Here is a 15,329-nt window from a genome sequence, read left to right as displayed (position 1 = left end):
CCAAACGTAGGCCTGGTTTCTTCACGTTTCCCTTAACTTTTCACACACATGCAGCCTGCCATTGAAGCCCAATGGAACAGGCAGGGTGAGACTCAAGTCCTTCCTGAACAGGCCTCTACAGGGGCAACCAGGAAAACACAGCCTGAGTGTGTTCCTGTAAACGGCAAGCTTTACCTTCTGGCTGTGTGGAGAAGACAAGCCAGGCTCACTGGAGCTGAATGTCTCCATACTTCCGACCTTCTAGGCCATTTCACTAAGTGGCCCCAAGTTCTAATACAAATTTCCCAAAGAGCAACTCTTGATCATAAATGAGTGTTTCTTTTTTCTTCTCTTCCAATGAATGTCATTATTCCCCCACCCTCACTCTAATCTCACTTTTGTAACTGACAACACCTAAGATCCCAAGAAGAGAAAAAATCATTATTACAGGATCTAACCAAGCAATACCAAACCAACATGAATCTCACGTGCATTCATTTCTGGATTCACTCATTGTGCTCCTTGCTAATCACAGGGTTTTCATTCTAATTGGTTCCTTTTTACCTTGGTTAGTCTTAGCCATCATGATTTTTTTTTTTTAAGTGAAAAATCAGAACACTTGCAAGGAATTTTATCCTCACACAAACATCGTGAAAATCTCTTTTGAGAATATACGAAGGGAAAGTATTTTATCATCACACCAAACATCGTGAAAATCTCTTTTGAGAATATACAAAGGGAAAGTATTTTTCTTGACTGTAGAACCTAACGTGCACTTGGTAGAGACTAAATATGATGAAAGTGGAAGGTATAAAGATGGCGTCAGTGTCGCTATAAAAACTACCCTTCAGGGCTTGGAAAGATGCCCCTCCATCCACAGATCACAAGGTCAGATGGGGATTATCACCTTTACACAGACCTTCGCATTTTGATTGGAAAAAATGTTTGCCGCATACACGCAAATTTGATTATAAAAGATTATACCCTTACCTCAAATGACATGTGCAGAATCTGTTCATCCCTTCCCCAAACCTTGATGTTGATAGACATTACCAATCTGGTAGCTAATAAATGGTATCTCATGTGGCCTTAATGTTGTATATTATACTGCTTCTATGAGTACAACAGTAGGGTTCTGGAACATGAAATTAGGATAGGAGAGAAGCATATCACTTACCAGTGGAAAATAGATGGACTTTCCAATAAACGGCTTGTGAAAACCATGTAGAAAAAAGAGGAAACTGGATCCACTCCCCATGCCACACAGGGGAGTAAATTTCAAATGGGTCACAGATTTAAATGTGAATGATAACTGAGGAACGAAATTTGAAGTTTTAAAATATAGATCAAGTATTTTCAGATGCTTTACTGATTGAAATAAATTGGATGGAATTTCAATACAGAACATTTAGTGACCAAATTGAGCTGTGCGAGAATACAGACGTAAATATCCACACAGCTGCCCACTGCAGCACAGTTCGCTCCGCTGTCCATTTAGTTCAGGAAAAAGAATGTTTTAGTTCTGGCTTTATTTTTGATTTGAAAAAAAAAAACAACCCATAAACAAAAACAAATCATTCTACTACAGTATAAGAGCAAGACTGGAAACAACCACATAGCCAACTGACTACAATAGAGTGTCTGCAGTAGTAAAACACAATGAAAAGTCTTTTAAAAATGGCTCCAGCGTGATCTCTGAAATATACTAAGTGTAAAAAGCAAGATACAGAACTGTAGTATGCTACATTTTTTTCCTCAGAGGGAAGAAAGATAGGTATATTTGCTTACATTAGATAGAAACAATATGCATATGTGTATATATACACATGTCACACATGCATATGTATACATAACACATACCTATAAACACACACACACACATATATATATATATATATATATACACACATACATAGACGTTCCTCAATAGCTAGATATGAATACATATATATTTCCTAACTTTGTCCACTTGAACAGACCTAGAAATAATGGCAAGCCTATAGGCAATGAGAACCCCTAGCACCCAGACTATGGTCTCTAAATACCATTTGCCACTAAAGAGATCTGGGGCAGGAAAAGCTCTAGGTAAGTCTGAAATATCTTTTTATGCCAGAAAGTAAAGATGCCATTCAAGACAACTACAGTCATGTCAAAAGAATTCAGAAGCCAATTTAAAAGAGAGTCTCCTATAAGCCAAAGAAATTTAGAGCTTCAAAAGGAATAACTGCAAAGGATGGAAACACATAAATTGTGTTAAAACCCATGAGTCCAAAATGATACTTAAAACAAAACAAACAAACCATACCCTCAATGATCTCCTTTGGAAGTTTGTAGAAAATCAACTCATTGTTCTGAGCACTATTTAATATAAAAGGAATAACACTGAGCATTATTATTCCTATATAAACTATACCCTGAGGTAACCAAGTAATTGATGTAGTTGATTCTTCTTGATAGAGAAATTCCAGCTAATGTAGAAGATATGAGAGAATATCACTTTACAACCCTTGTGGAAACAATATAGCTAACCAATGACAATCAGTGGTTTCTGAAGGGCCCTGGGAAACTTTATAATGGGAAGATCTGGCCGACAACACCTAAATCCACTGATCAATCATCATCTTACAAAAGAAGAAACAAGAAGGCATGACGCTGTCCACAATGTATTCTTGCCAAACTATCTGATCAAGCTTCCAATCTAACTACAAGAAATATAGGTGAAGAATACAGTGATGAACACCAAGAAAAAACATCAATCAGCAAACAACAGAATGCAAATGGAGGGAATCTCAACAAACTACAAGGGGTGGGGGAGAGAAAAAGGAAAAATAGAGGAAGGAAGCCTACAACTAAAGACAGATGCGTCTCTCAGGTGTGAAAACTGTTTGAATTCTGAAGGTAACAAATCAATCATTTTTTAAAAATACGGGCCAATGAGGGAAATTTGCTTTATGACAGGATATTTGATGTTAAGGAATTATTAAAATTTTTATGCATGACAATGATATTGCGGTCCTTAAAAGAAAAAAGTCCTTATCTATAACAATAAAAGTGTAATATGCTAAGTAGACCACACATCCTTCTGGTCATCCTTCCATCCTTCCAGATGAAGCCAGAGCTGCAAGGAAAGCCCGGGTCCCGGGTGTCAGAGGAAAGCTGGTGGCGACAGCCAGGAGAAGAAAGGCCTACTCTTGTATGAATTTCGTGCATCGGGCCACTAGTCATTTATAAATCTAATCTACTTTGTACAGACAAGATGATATAATTTGTTTCAAAAAGGACCTATAAGTGAGGGGAAGGGAGTGTGTGTGTGTGTGTGTGTGTGTGAGAGAGAGAGAGAGAGAGAGAGAGAGAGAGAGAGAGAGAGAGAGAGAGAGACAGAGAGAGAGAGAGAGACAGAGACACAGAGAGACAGAGAAAAGAAAGAGAAGGGAAGAGGCATATGGAGAAAACATAACTGGCCAGAAGTTGATAATTCAAAGCCCAACTTAAAGAGTTCCAGAGCGTGGATTCCAATCTCAGCACCACCATTTATTGGCCACAAGATCTTGGTCAAGGCCCTAAGCCTCAGTTCTTCCTAACCTATAAAGTAGAGGTAACAGTTGTAGGTTCTCCATAGGATTTTTGTGAACATTATAGAAAATGCATGTAATGTACTTTGCACAGTACCCAAGCACAGACTGAGCACTCAATGCATGTTAGCTTTTATTTTTACTATTGTCAGTTATTACCATTGTTACGAAGTTGGGAATCTGCTAAATCCAAACCAATGTTCTTTCCAACACATTCTGATGGTGACCCCACCTCCGCCCCGAGTCAGTCACCTTCTGCAGTAAGAGATGCTGGACTAAAACTCTCAATGGCACTGCTACGCAGCCTGGATTCTGGAATCACACAATTTGCCATCCTTTGTTGTAATGTTGTAACTTAATGAGTCCTTACTGTGGATAGCTCTCCTCTGGTGGAATGTAAACACGCAAGTACTGTAACCCCCTTATAAATCAACACGCACGTGCTTAAATTCACGATGATGAAACTCTGAGCTATTGCATCATTCTCGCAAAACAAGGCCTCAGATCTGTACCATGCTGGGTGCTGGCATAAATGATGTTAGGCAAATCTCAGCATCTCAACACAGAAAACTAACCAAGTGATAAAGCATCAAGCTCCGCAACATAATATGACAATGCTAAGGACCCATTGTCATATTATGTTAGGCACAAGCTAACATAATATGATAATGCTAAGGACCCAGAAGAGATCTTGATATCTCCTATAAGATAAACATTTCCAGTTATACTTAACAACCGGATTACAGATTCTGAGAAAACCTCTCCAATGCTATTTTACTTCTTTGTGGGCCAGTGCTGACCACATGCGGATTCTTGATCCGCCCTCTTTCCTCCCAACACCAGGCCTGCCTGGCTCTCCTGCCTCTACAAGAGCCTGCTCTCTGTCTCCTTCACTGTCCTTTCCCACCACAGCCCTTAGAGTTTGGTGCTCCCTGGAACCCACTGTTCCATTTACTTCTTCTATGTACCTGCCACAGGCAATCTCAGGCCAAACCAGGTAGCTTCAACCATCATGTTTACAAAAACTCTCTTTCATTCTTTGTGCATTCATTCAACAAGCATGTGCTGGCATCTTGTCCTGGGGATTCAAGAGGATCAAAGCAGATATGTAGATGGCCCCTCAACTTACAATCTTTCGAGTTTATGATGCTGCAGAAGTAATAATCATTTAGTGAAAACCATACTTTGATTGATCAGTTTTTATTTTCTCTGGGGCTAGCGCAATGCAGGAAGGTACTCTGTCGTGATGCCGGACAGCGGCAGCAAGCACAGGTCAGTCATCTGCAGGATCGCAGAGACTCTAGTGCCCTGTATTGCCAGTGCTTTTTGAATATTGTGTTTTGTGTTTTCACATCCCATCGAGTCTATGAGAGTCCCATCTATGTCACCTGCTTCTGATGAGAAGAGTAAGAGGAAGGCAATCACAAATGGTCCCAAATTAGGATGAGCTTATATGCTGAGAATGGAAGTGTTCTGAGCATGTGAAGGTAGGCTAGGCTAAGTGATGATGTTTAATAAGGTAGATGAATTATACACGTTTTTTATTTATGAGATTTTCAGCTTACGATGGGTTTATCAGGATGTAAGCCATCCTAAGTCCAGGAGTGTCTGTGAGACAATAGAGGCTCATAGCTAAAGATTCACAAGGTAAGTGTGCAATAACAGAAGTGGTCAGTGCGTACAAGCATGGTGCAGTAAGAGACAGAGGGGTCTGACTTCATCATGGAGATGAGGGGATGATTCCCTACGAAAGCGGTGACTAAACTGACATCAAACCCTTCCATCCCAAACCGCTCGTCTGAATCCCAGACCAGAATTTTAGTAGATCTCCATCTCAAAGAATGTAAGTACCTAAAATTCAACGTATTCCAAACTGCATTAATCATCTTTCCTCCCAAGGGCTGAATTCCCCATCTCAGTGAAAGACAGCGTGATCCATCCAGAAATGTTGCAATGATCTTTCACTCTGTCCCCTTCATCACCCTCCATTCCCAATCTGTCACCAAGTCCTATCAATTTTGCTTCCTGTCTGGCCCTTCTCTCTATCCCAGGCATCAATCCCACCATGTCTTACCAAGTTAGTACCAGAGCTCACTTGCTTGGACTCCAGTGTCTGTCCCCCTCCAGTCTTGCACACACTCAGAAGGAACCATCTACCATGCAACGTATGCCTCTCCCTCTTTCAGGGTCTCTCACTGCTTCTGTTCTGGGCAGTAAGTCCAAACTGTACTAGGAGGCTGTGCATATTTCATCAGACCCCTGTCCCATCATGCTCTAGTGCAGGTGGAAATTCCAGGCACGGTGACCCATTTCCAGCCATCTCCACACCATACCGTGTCTTCTGCCCGAAATGCCCTATTTCATCTTCCACCTGCCCCCGAATCCTTCTTTCCCTCTATGCCAGTCTTTGAACAGTCTATGAATCCATAGTGAAGTGAGAAAAATAAAGTTAGCAAACCAATGGAGGTCCCCCAGTATTTTGGGAAATGTAAATTATACTCTAAGTCCTTGGTCAGCAAGTTGAGGCTCGCGAACCACATGTGTCTCTTTGGCCTCTTGACTGTGGCTCTTCCATAAAATACCACGGCCTGGGCGAGTCTATTTTGAAGAAGTGGCATTAGAAAGAAGTTTAAGTTTAAAAATTTTGGCTCTCAAAAGAAATGTCAATCGTTGTACTGTTGATATTTGGCTCTGAGTTTGTACTGTTGATATTTGACTAATGAGTTTGCCGACCAATGCCGGCCTAAGGACTCTTGTGTAGCTTTTGAGTACCATCCTAATACCCCCTCTAAGAAACTGCCCATGACTTCTCAATGTTGGGGAATCATATAGTTTATTGTTTATTGTCCAAACTGGGAGGCTTTTGAGGACAAAGGAAGTGCCATTAATGACAATGTTGAGCAATGGCACAGAGCAGAACTGTCCCAGGGAAACCCATGTGTGGTCAGCCCACCTCTAGACAGAGTTGGCTGCTTTCTTCTCTCAACTCCCAAACCACCTGTCTGTTCACTACCTACCGTGTGTTTGCTGGTCGATTCCCGCACTTACTGAGAATCCCACAAAGACCAGGCCAGGCCTTTTCGACCTGCATCACCAGCGTCTCCCCAGGGCTAGGCACAGGGATGACACCAAGTGTCACCAATGAAAGCAGATGTTTGTTTAATAAGTTATCTGAGATCCACGGCGTTCAAATAAAAATAGGCCCATCAAAGAAAGGGAATTCTTCGTAAAAAACCATTCTTCCTGCTCTGAAGCTCCTTCTTCCCAAAGCCAAGAGCGCTCAGGACATCACACCACCAACGTGGGTCTACTGAAGGACAGTTGTGTAAAAAGACCCGTTCAACCTCCTATGCAATGAGTCAACAGGGTGTGTTTTGCCAGTTGTAGCGCTCAGCTTAGTATTTTTTCTCCCACTGACCCTGCCGAAGGGGCCCATACAGACCACAAATTCACAGGGAAAACCAACAATGTCAGGCATAACACTGTTTGGCATAAACGTGTCCCCTGAGCGTATAAAATTTTCATGGGGTGCAGTAAAAACCACAACAAATGAGAAAAAAACGTGGTTCAACTTACAGTCATATTTACTTAACCGGCATTTATTTAACCAAAGGAGGGGAAAAAATCAAGGTAATGAGGATGAAATTAAATAAACCATTCCCCTCCTGTGTGTAGTAAGTAGGTTTTGGTGGGCAATAAAGCCTTTCAAATGGTGCTATTATGAAAATCTATAAAACGCTTTTCAAGACTTGTTGTCCAAATCTTTCAAAATAACAATCATCCTTGGGCTGGTCCTTTATCTATAACCCAACATAGGATGTAATAGCTAAGGGACGTGAACAAGCAATGTACTTCAGCTATCATTAAGTGGCTTAAGAGCCTTCCAAAGTCCAAAAATACAGTAGAACCAAAAGTGGGGGAGAAAGGAGGCAGAAAGATCCCTGAACTTGGGGGTGCTCTAATTCCATTTTTTTCTGCAAGGTACAAAGCACGTGGACTTGGAGTCATGAATACTCCAAACACACCTGCCGAGATGGCGTGAGCCTGTGAAACAGGCAGAGGCAGGTACCTGGGAGATCTAAAGGCTTGATGGGCAGAAGTGGGTGGGAGTAATAGGGGGTGTGGGGCAAAGTAGGGCAGGGGAGAGGGCCCTGAGGGCAGGAGTCTACACTTGACAGGGAGGTGGGAGGAGTCGGGAGAACATGGGGCTGGAGACAGAACAGTGGTTAGAGAACTGGAGATCATTCAGACACAGACAACCCACGCCTTGCAGGCAAAAGTTAGGCAGTGGGACTAAGAAGCAGGAGGGTCTATGGACGAAAATCTGCGAGACAAAAAACTACGAGAAACCTTCAGAAAGGATAGGAAGGTGGGGGGATATTCGTCTTCAGGCAGCAGGAGGTAAAAGCAGCTGAAAAGAGAAGAGAGGGAGAGGCATAGCCAAGGATGCGGGGCAGCCTAGGGGCGCTCACTGCCTGAGACAGATCTCCACTTTCCTTGTTTTAAGTTATGTTACAGGGAACAGCTGGGACTGCTGAGTACAGCCTCTCCTCTCCTGGGAAAATCGAACAACCCAAGAGGTGTGGCTACCTGAGCTGTCCCAGGACCCTCCTCCACTCCCTGATCTAGGCACCTGCCTGGACAGACCCCCGCATGGGAGACCCGGAGTGCGGAGGCCGCAGCACACAAGACGGGCTACAGGAGGGGTTCTGAAAGCCATAAACACAATGCAAACACGAGGCGCTGGCTGTCATTCCCCGAGTCCCTCGGACACAAAAGATGAAGACCAGAGTGACATTCGTGAGTGAAGAAGCATTCGTCAAACATGGCCATTGTACCTCTTCCAAATCAAGATGCCCTAACCAGAAATTCCAGTAATTGGAGAGGACCTTACCCTTGGTATGTTTACTTTCCTGTCACGTAGTTTTCAGCACTCAAAAGCCCTACCTGAGGCATATGCCATGGAGCTCTTAATAAACCATCTTACTGGCTTTATTAAAATAGAAGCTCGCATTTAATGCATTTCCAAGGAGTCTTTTTAATACCGTCTAGATTTTAAAGAATTAGGTTAATTCCATTCCATTCAATCACTCAATGAGTGACTTCCAAGGACCAGGCAGAGTGCTGGCTGCTGGCTCCCCATCCTCTTCCCCCTCTTCCCCCCCCCCCCCCACACGGGTCTTCTCAGTGCCCCCTTCAGCCTGGGAAAGCTATCTCCTCTGGAACTGCACTACCTGGGAAGAACATGTTTAATTTTAAGAAGCCAGGGAACGTCTTAATACCTGGTGCCTGCTACGCTCCCTTCTACCTGCATCCTCGCCAAGTTTCCGCCCCATCACTCCTGTCATAATTGCATAACCACGGCGTGTCAAGTTGTTTCTTGTTGCAACTGTAACTTGTAAAATTAAACTTCAGAACCGAGATCGGCGAGCTAAATAACTGCCTACTTTAAGAAGACGTGTCTCTGTAATTTACATGCCACTTCAGATAAGCTCTTGAGTGATGATCTCTGAGCGTCACCACTGTCACCCGTGTGCAAGGGCCGTTTCCGTGTTGCAAGCTTGCCTGCACGCAGGCCCGGCCTGTCTTCTCGGTGTTCTGAGCAGAGTTTCACACGGATCCGCTGCGCTCCGCTTGCCGTGTTTTAACGCGAACCGGATCAATCACAACATTTACTTTCCCCATGCGGTGGGACTTCTGAAATTCCAAAGAAGGGCCATAAAATGGCCCCAAAGGCCCTTGTCTGTGCTTCCTGTGGCTCTAAGGTAGGGGTGTCGAACTCAATCAGAGAAGGGGCTAAAATCTAAAATCCAGCCTAAATCGCGGGCCGAATGGTTTACTGAACAGTCATAAACTGACAATGTCATAAACTGACAGCGGAGTGCAGTGATGACAGCGCGGTGCGGGCCACATTGCAAGGCCTGGCGGGCTGGATTTGGCCCGCGGGCCTCGTGTTTGACACATGTGCTCTAAGGGGTACTGGTAAGTTCAAGTGAAGCTGGAGCTACTGACCCGCTCAGGACCCTCTGGGAATGAGTCACCTGCCCTCTCCTGCCCCTCATGGGAGGTACCAGACCCCCCTGTCCCAGCCCGGGGTGTCCCAGTGGAAGGGGCCACTCCGAGCCTGGAGCAAAGCCGTTCAGGATGCAATACCCCAGGCCTGACTGGTCCAAAGCCCAGCACAGCATGGAGGCGCCATCAATCAGCGCGGAAATGGTACCCTACGTGGGGTAAGCCACTTTCTGCCGCTTAGGTTTATTTGAATCAGTCGGAGAAAGTAGTTCCAGTGAATAAACAAGCTCTTTATTTCTGCCCCGGGATTCTTCAAGAAGCTCAAACTACTGGAGGGGGTGGCCTGGTCACTCCCCCAAACCCATGCGTCCCAATAAAGTAAGATGGGGTGGGGAGACAGCCAGCAAGGGGTTGAAGGATAAATTACGGGCCAAGAAAACAAAAACGGTCCGTTCTCTCACCCCGTGAAACTGAGTGGGTATTGAGGTAGAAAGCTAGAACCTCAGGGTCCTTGCAGGGGAAACTTTTAGCAATGGCCCTAAGACCTCCCTGCCGACCAAAGCCAGTTTTCTTGGAAATCTGAGTTTTCTTGGAAATCTGCTTGAATGGAGATAAGCTTGACAAGTGGTGCATCCTTCTCTACCCCCCCCCCTTCCGCGCCCCCCCCAGCGCCCCCAGCATCCACTCAGCCAAGTGCTGTCCGCTGTCTCTGCTGCTTTTCCTAGTCGCCTAGCCTTCCCCAGCTCTGCTCTGACTCTGGCGTGCACAGCAGGCACCGCCAGGGTAGGTTCATTTCAACGTGGCTCTTGCGATTGGTGAAGGGCTGGCCCCAGCACTGGTCGAAGGCAGATAAGTACGCTCAGCTGTGGCACAACAAAGCCAGGTGATCCAGCCTAAACTAATTTCCGTGTCTGATCAGTTGCATTTCCAAAAGGGCAACACAGGACAGACATGAGCTATGGATCCTACCATCCAGCTCTGGAAGTATGAAAGAGGGGGGAGAGAACGGAAAATCGAGCATCTTGGGCTTAAAGACCCTTCAAAAGCATCATCTTCTCCCCTCAGAGGCCCACGTTACCCACGATTTGTTTTCCACCCGGGTACACCCCGACTCCCCCTCACGGAAAGGTTGTTCTCATTGGCAGAGGGTGAGCCCCGCTCCCAGGAGCAGGGAAGTGTTGGTAACATCAGTCTGTGTCACCAAGGTGCCACTTCCCCAAACGGTCCATACTGTTTCCTTAAGAAAAATAAAAAATAAAAATAAAAATACTACATGAAGTCTGGGGTGTGTCAGCCCCCTTCCCCAGGTCTGAGTCAGAGCCGCCTGCCTTTGCTGAGGTTCTAGGTGGCCAGGGTTGATCACTTTCAGAGTTCTCTGGGAGCTGAACTCGTGGCTGTCTTCCAACCGCACACATCATCATCGCTGTCTATTTTAAAACACTTTTCCTAGCCCGCATGCCCTGGAAGATGCCTCCTACACGGGTCTTCAACTTCCTACTGGAAACAAAACATTTCTGTCTCGCACTTCGCTTGTCATCTGCCAGAACTAATGCATGCGTGTGTGTGTGTGTGTGTGTGTGTGTGTGTGTGTGTGTATCCCTGGCCCTGCAATTCTTGGAGCAAAGAGAGCCACCCCCAAATGTTACCACCGTCCTGCCTGAGCCAATGACGACGAGCTTGGGGAAAGGATGGACTAGGAGACAGAGCCTGAGAGCCCTGAAGCCCAGGGACTTCTCACACACAAACAGTAAGTGGAAAGAAAATAATAAAAACCCTCGGTAGAGGGAGGTGGCTGGTGGCTGGTAGAGGAAGGGCATTAAGCCGCCGACCAGAGGCCAGGGAGCAGCGCGCTTCTCCGGCTGCCTGCAGAGCGCGGGGAGATCTTCTCCTGGTTCCATGGGCCAGCGCTCCCTGCCAGCCTCGCAGGGGCACGAATAATAAACACACGGAGGTGGGCAAACAGGGGCACCGCGTGAGACCAGCCACCCCGCCAAAGGTCAAAACTTCAGAGCCGCCGCCGGGCATCCCAGCTCCCTCCAACACATCCATCAGTCGCAGCGGGAGAAGGAGCTTGGAGACCAGGCAAAGGATTTGGATTTTTATTTTTTTCGGTCGGGCTCCGGCTGGCAAAGTACGGAGGCTGCATGCAAAGCCAGAGAGGTGCAGGGAGGCTGGCGGCGGCGGCGGCGGGGGTGCGAGTAGGAAGGGAGGGAGGGGTGTCTCACCCCAGCCACCCAGGCCTCGAGGTGACGAAAGCCATCAGCAGCCCCGACCGCATCCCCCCCACCCACCCACCTCCGCCAGCAGGCGCCCCCCGCGGCACCCTGCGCCCCAGCTTCCGCCCCGGCAGCCCCTCCAGCCCCGTCCGCGGCTCCCATCCCTCCCTCCCTCCCGCCGCAGACACCCACCCCGCAGGCCTCCCGCCTGCCCACCCGGGCGCGCCCGCCGCCCGCTCCCCCCGCCCCACCCCCGGGGCCGGCGGCGGCGGCTCCCGCTTACCTTGGGCGCCCGCGGGGGGCGGGCTGAAGGTGGCAAGCCTCCCGCCGCCCCCCGCCCCTCGCCTCCGCGCCGGGCTCTTCCTCCCTCCTCCTCCTCTTCCTCCTCCTCCTCCCCGCCGAGTGTCCCGGGCTCCCCCTGCGCCCCGCGGCCGCGGGCAGGAGCGGCCCAAAGCCCCGGAGCCGGGCCCGCGTGCGTGCGGGCGGGAGGCGGCGGCGCGCGGCCAGCTCGCCAGGCGCTGAGCGCGGCGCGCGGCTCCCGGGGAAAGTGTGAAAGGAGCGGCGGCCGCGGCGGGAGCGGTCCCCGGGGTGGGCAGGGAGCGCGCGAGGGAGGGGACCGGGCGGGAGGGAGGAGGGAGGAGGGAGGGAGGGGACCTCCTCGCCCAGTCGCTCGCTCGAGGGGCGGGAGCAGCAGACACTCCCCAGCGCCCGGCCCTCCCCGCGCCCGCTCCCCTCTCCTCCCCCGGGGAGGGGCCTGCGGAGGCCGCCGGGGCGCCGCGCTCCGGAGAGAGGGAGCCGGCGGGAGGGACGATCGGGGGTGCGAATGGGCTGCGGGGAGGGAAGGAGGGCGAGGAGGAACGTGTGTGTGTGTCTGTGTGTTTGTGTGTGTGTGTCTGTGTTTGCGGTCTGTGTGCGCGCGCCCTGGGGCCAGAGGGAGGGGAGCGCGCGGCGCGAAAGCTGAGGCTGGGCCTGTCACCCACCCGGGCTGTGGCCTGGAAGCTGCGGGGCGGCTCGGAGGCCCGGAGGGTCCGGCTCTGCGGGGGGACCCAGGCCAGCCCGTGGGCCCAGCCTTGAGGGAGTGGCTGCTGGATGAAGACGGAGGGAAGACCGGGCATCCTCAGGGTCCTGACAGCCCAGCGGCCCCGGCCCTGCCACCACACCACCTCCACCCTGCCCTGGAGCGGTGGTTCCTGCCAGATGAATGAAGCACCGGCCACTGGGAGGAGAGGCTCTGGAGGGAAAGTGATGGGCGCATCCTGGGTCCGAGATTTGGCGCCCTCCACCCCCTCCCCGCCCTTCCCGGCCTCTGGGGACTAATGGGAGGAGGCTGCGCCACTTGGGCACGTCTGGGATGGGTGGAGGCTAGAAAGATCACTGTCCACCACTTTATCTGTTCCGTTTTTGTGGATCCACACAGGGGGTCAATTTCCCACCCTCTGGGAAAAGGTATTTTCCCCTCTCCCCGGTCATATGGGTGTTCCCAGTGTGCACTTAATTGATCTTTCAGCGCTGGTAGCTGCTGGATGCCTTTGTGTGGCTTCCCCTCGCTTCGCTGCTCCTGCTTGGCCCCAGACACGTGAGGAATGTCAGGCCTCCAGGGTGAGGACACCCAAGAAAACAATAGGGTCAAAAAGAGCCTCCTGGGTCCTGCGGATTGCACACAAACCACTCATTTCTCACTTTCAGCCCAGTGAAGTTGGAAAGTGGAAAGGGACACACCAGAGCTGTGACAATGATGAGACGCTTAACTGAAAAGCAAATTATGATTTAGTTTAGTGAAAGGAGTTCATAACCACCCATAATGGCTAGGAAGTTGCCCTTTTTGAAAAAAAAACAAACAAAAACAAAACAAAAACAGCAACAAAGATTAATTCAGTGGGCTCCCTTTTTCACTTTGGCTGGTATCACATTGTTTTTGTAACTGGCTTGTATTCCATTTTTTAAAAACTATCCATATTCTAGTTTGTTTTTCATTTTGGACCAGAACCTTGTAGTCTAGCCTCCTGAAGAAGGGTAGTTTAGAAGGGAAAGTAGGCTAATTAAGACTCCAGCCAGGGGCTGCCAGCCCCCATCTTACCGTAGGCCACTTGTTTCATTTCCTTGAGCCTTTCTTTCTTGTCTATAAAATGGGATTCACAATGGACTAGCTCCTACCTCATACGCTTGTTGTGAAAGTAAAAGGAAATTAAAATGAGGTGGCAATATGTGCAAAGCACTTTGCATAATGCCTGACACATGGCAAGAACTCAAGAACTCAGCTGTTTTTTCAGATATTTAGTTTATCCCCCAATTTAGTAGACCCTCCCCCCCCCCTTTGCATTCCTTCTTCAAGTTGAGGGGATATGAAAATCTATCTGCTGGGTTCACCCCAAATGTAGTCAGCCCTTCTCTGGTGCCTGACACCAACTCCTGTGCAAAATGAAAGAAGTCTGTATCTAGAGAAGATCCTATAAGAGGATTCTGAAGGGTTAGCAAGTGTGTGTGTTTCCCCACCTCCCTCCTCTCATCTACAAAGTTCACCCTGAGTAGACCAAGCTCTATACATATTGGCCTGTGTTGTATCTTATCCTTTCAGGGCTGGGAACAGTGACTGGCCATGTAAATTTCTTTTGAGGGCGAGGCACTGTGTGTCTTCTTTGATTTGGCATCCTGAAAACTAACAGAAGGCCACGGAGCAGGCACTTCATGCATGAATACTTTAAAGAACATCTATGCCATGCCTTTTTAAAGCACACTTTCAATTATTCAAAGTAATGCCTACTCATTGTAGAATCCAGTTGACCCTTGAACAACATGGGTTTGAACTGTGTGGGTCCACTTAAATGTGGATTTTTTTTTCTTCCCAATACATGCCTGTCCTGATTTGGATGACCTGCAGTTGGGAGTCCACAGAAGCAAAGGGGCAAGTGGATGCATGGATCTACACTGTTTTACAGAGAAGTTGAGCATCCACAGCTTTTGGTATCCACGGGGGTCCTGGAACCAATCCTGCACAGAGACAGCTAAGTTGTGGGGGAAGTCAACATTACAAGTGGATTTTCTGACATGTGAGGTCGGTGCTCCTAACCCCTGTTATTCAAGGGTCAACTGTATTTAGAAATTTCAGAATCTCAGCCAAACATGAAGAAAATTAAAATCACCGTAATTCTACCACGCAACGAGAAGCATATCCATCTTCCCTTCATTTATTTCCCTATTATCCAATCACCAAACACTTACTAAGCACCTAGTTAGGGACTAGACAACTCCCCGGGGCCCAGAGCAGGTTGTATGGCAGTGTTGGTTGTTGGTTTCTCAGTAGAAACTACTCCTTAGAAGCACTGTTTTATATGGTCGCGTGGCTTTCAGGGTAAACTACAAAGAGTCCAGAAGAGGAATCCTGTAATTAAACAGTAGTCCAAACCAGAAACCACCCAGGTTTCCTAGGGTTTGAAGCACTTAGAGTTTGTGGAGTCATCTTCAAGATAAGGAACACAAACGTGCAATCACCCCTTGGACTAAGGGGTCATGGACTTAAGCTCCTTTTGCTTCTCAGTACACCCCTCTTTGG

The 15,329-nt window shown here is 48.1% G+C and overlaps 1 protein-coding gene across 1 annotated transcript in view; it reads right to left on the bottom strand.

The window, feature by feature from the left end:
• LOC311613120 (uncharacterized protein C1orf21) overlaps nucleotides 1-12,315 on the bottom strand; it is a 166,756-nt gene extending 154,441 nt beyond the window's left edge. The window contains exon 1 of the mRNA XM_084866611.1: nucleotides 12,063-12,315. The gene's annotated coding sequence lies outside the window, so the exon portion shown is untranslated. The remainder of the gene's footprint in view (nucleotides 1-12,062) is intronic.
• Nucleotides 12,316-15,329: the final 3,014 nt, after the last annotated feature.

This window comes from Pipistrellus hanaki (assembly GCF_964339955.1).
Source record: "Pipistrellus hanaki genome assembly, chromosome: 18".
NCBI lineage: Eukaryota > Metazoa > Chordata > Mammalia > Chiroptera > Vespertilionidae > Pipistrellus > Pipistrellus hanaki.
This window is presented reverse-complemented; position numbering and strand designations above follow the sequence as displayed.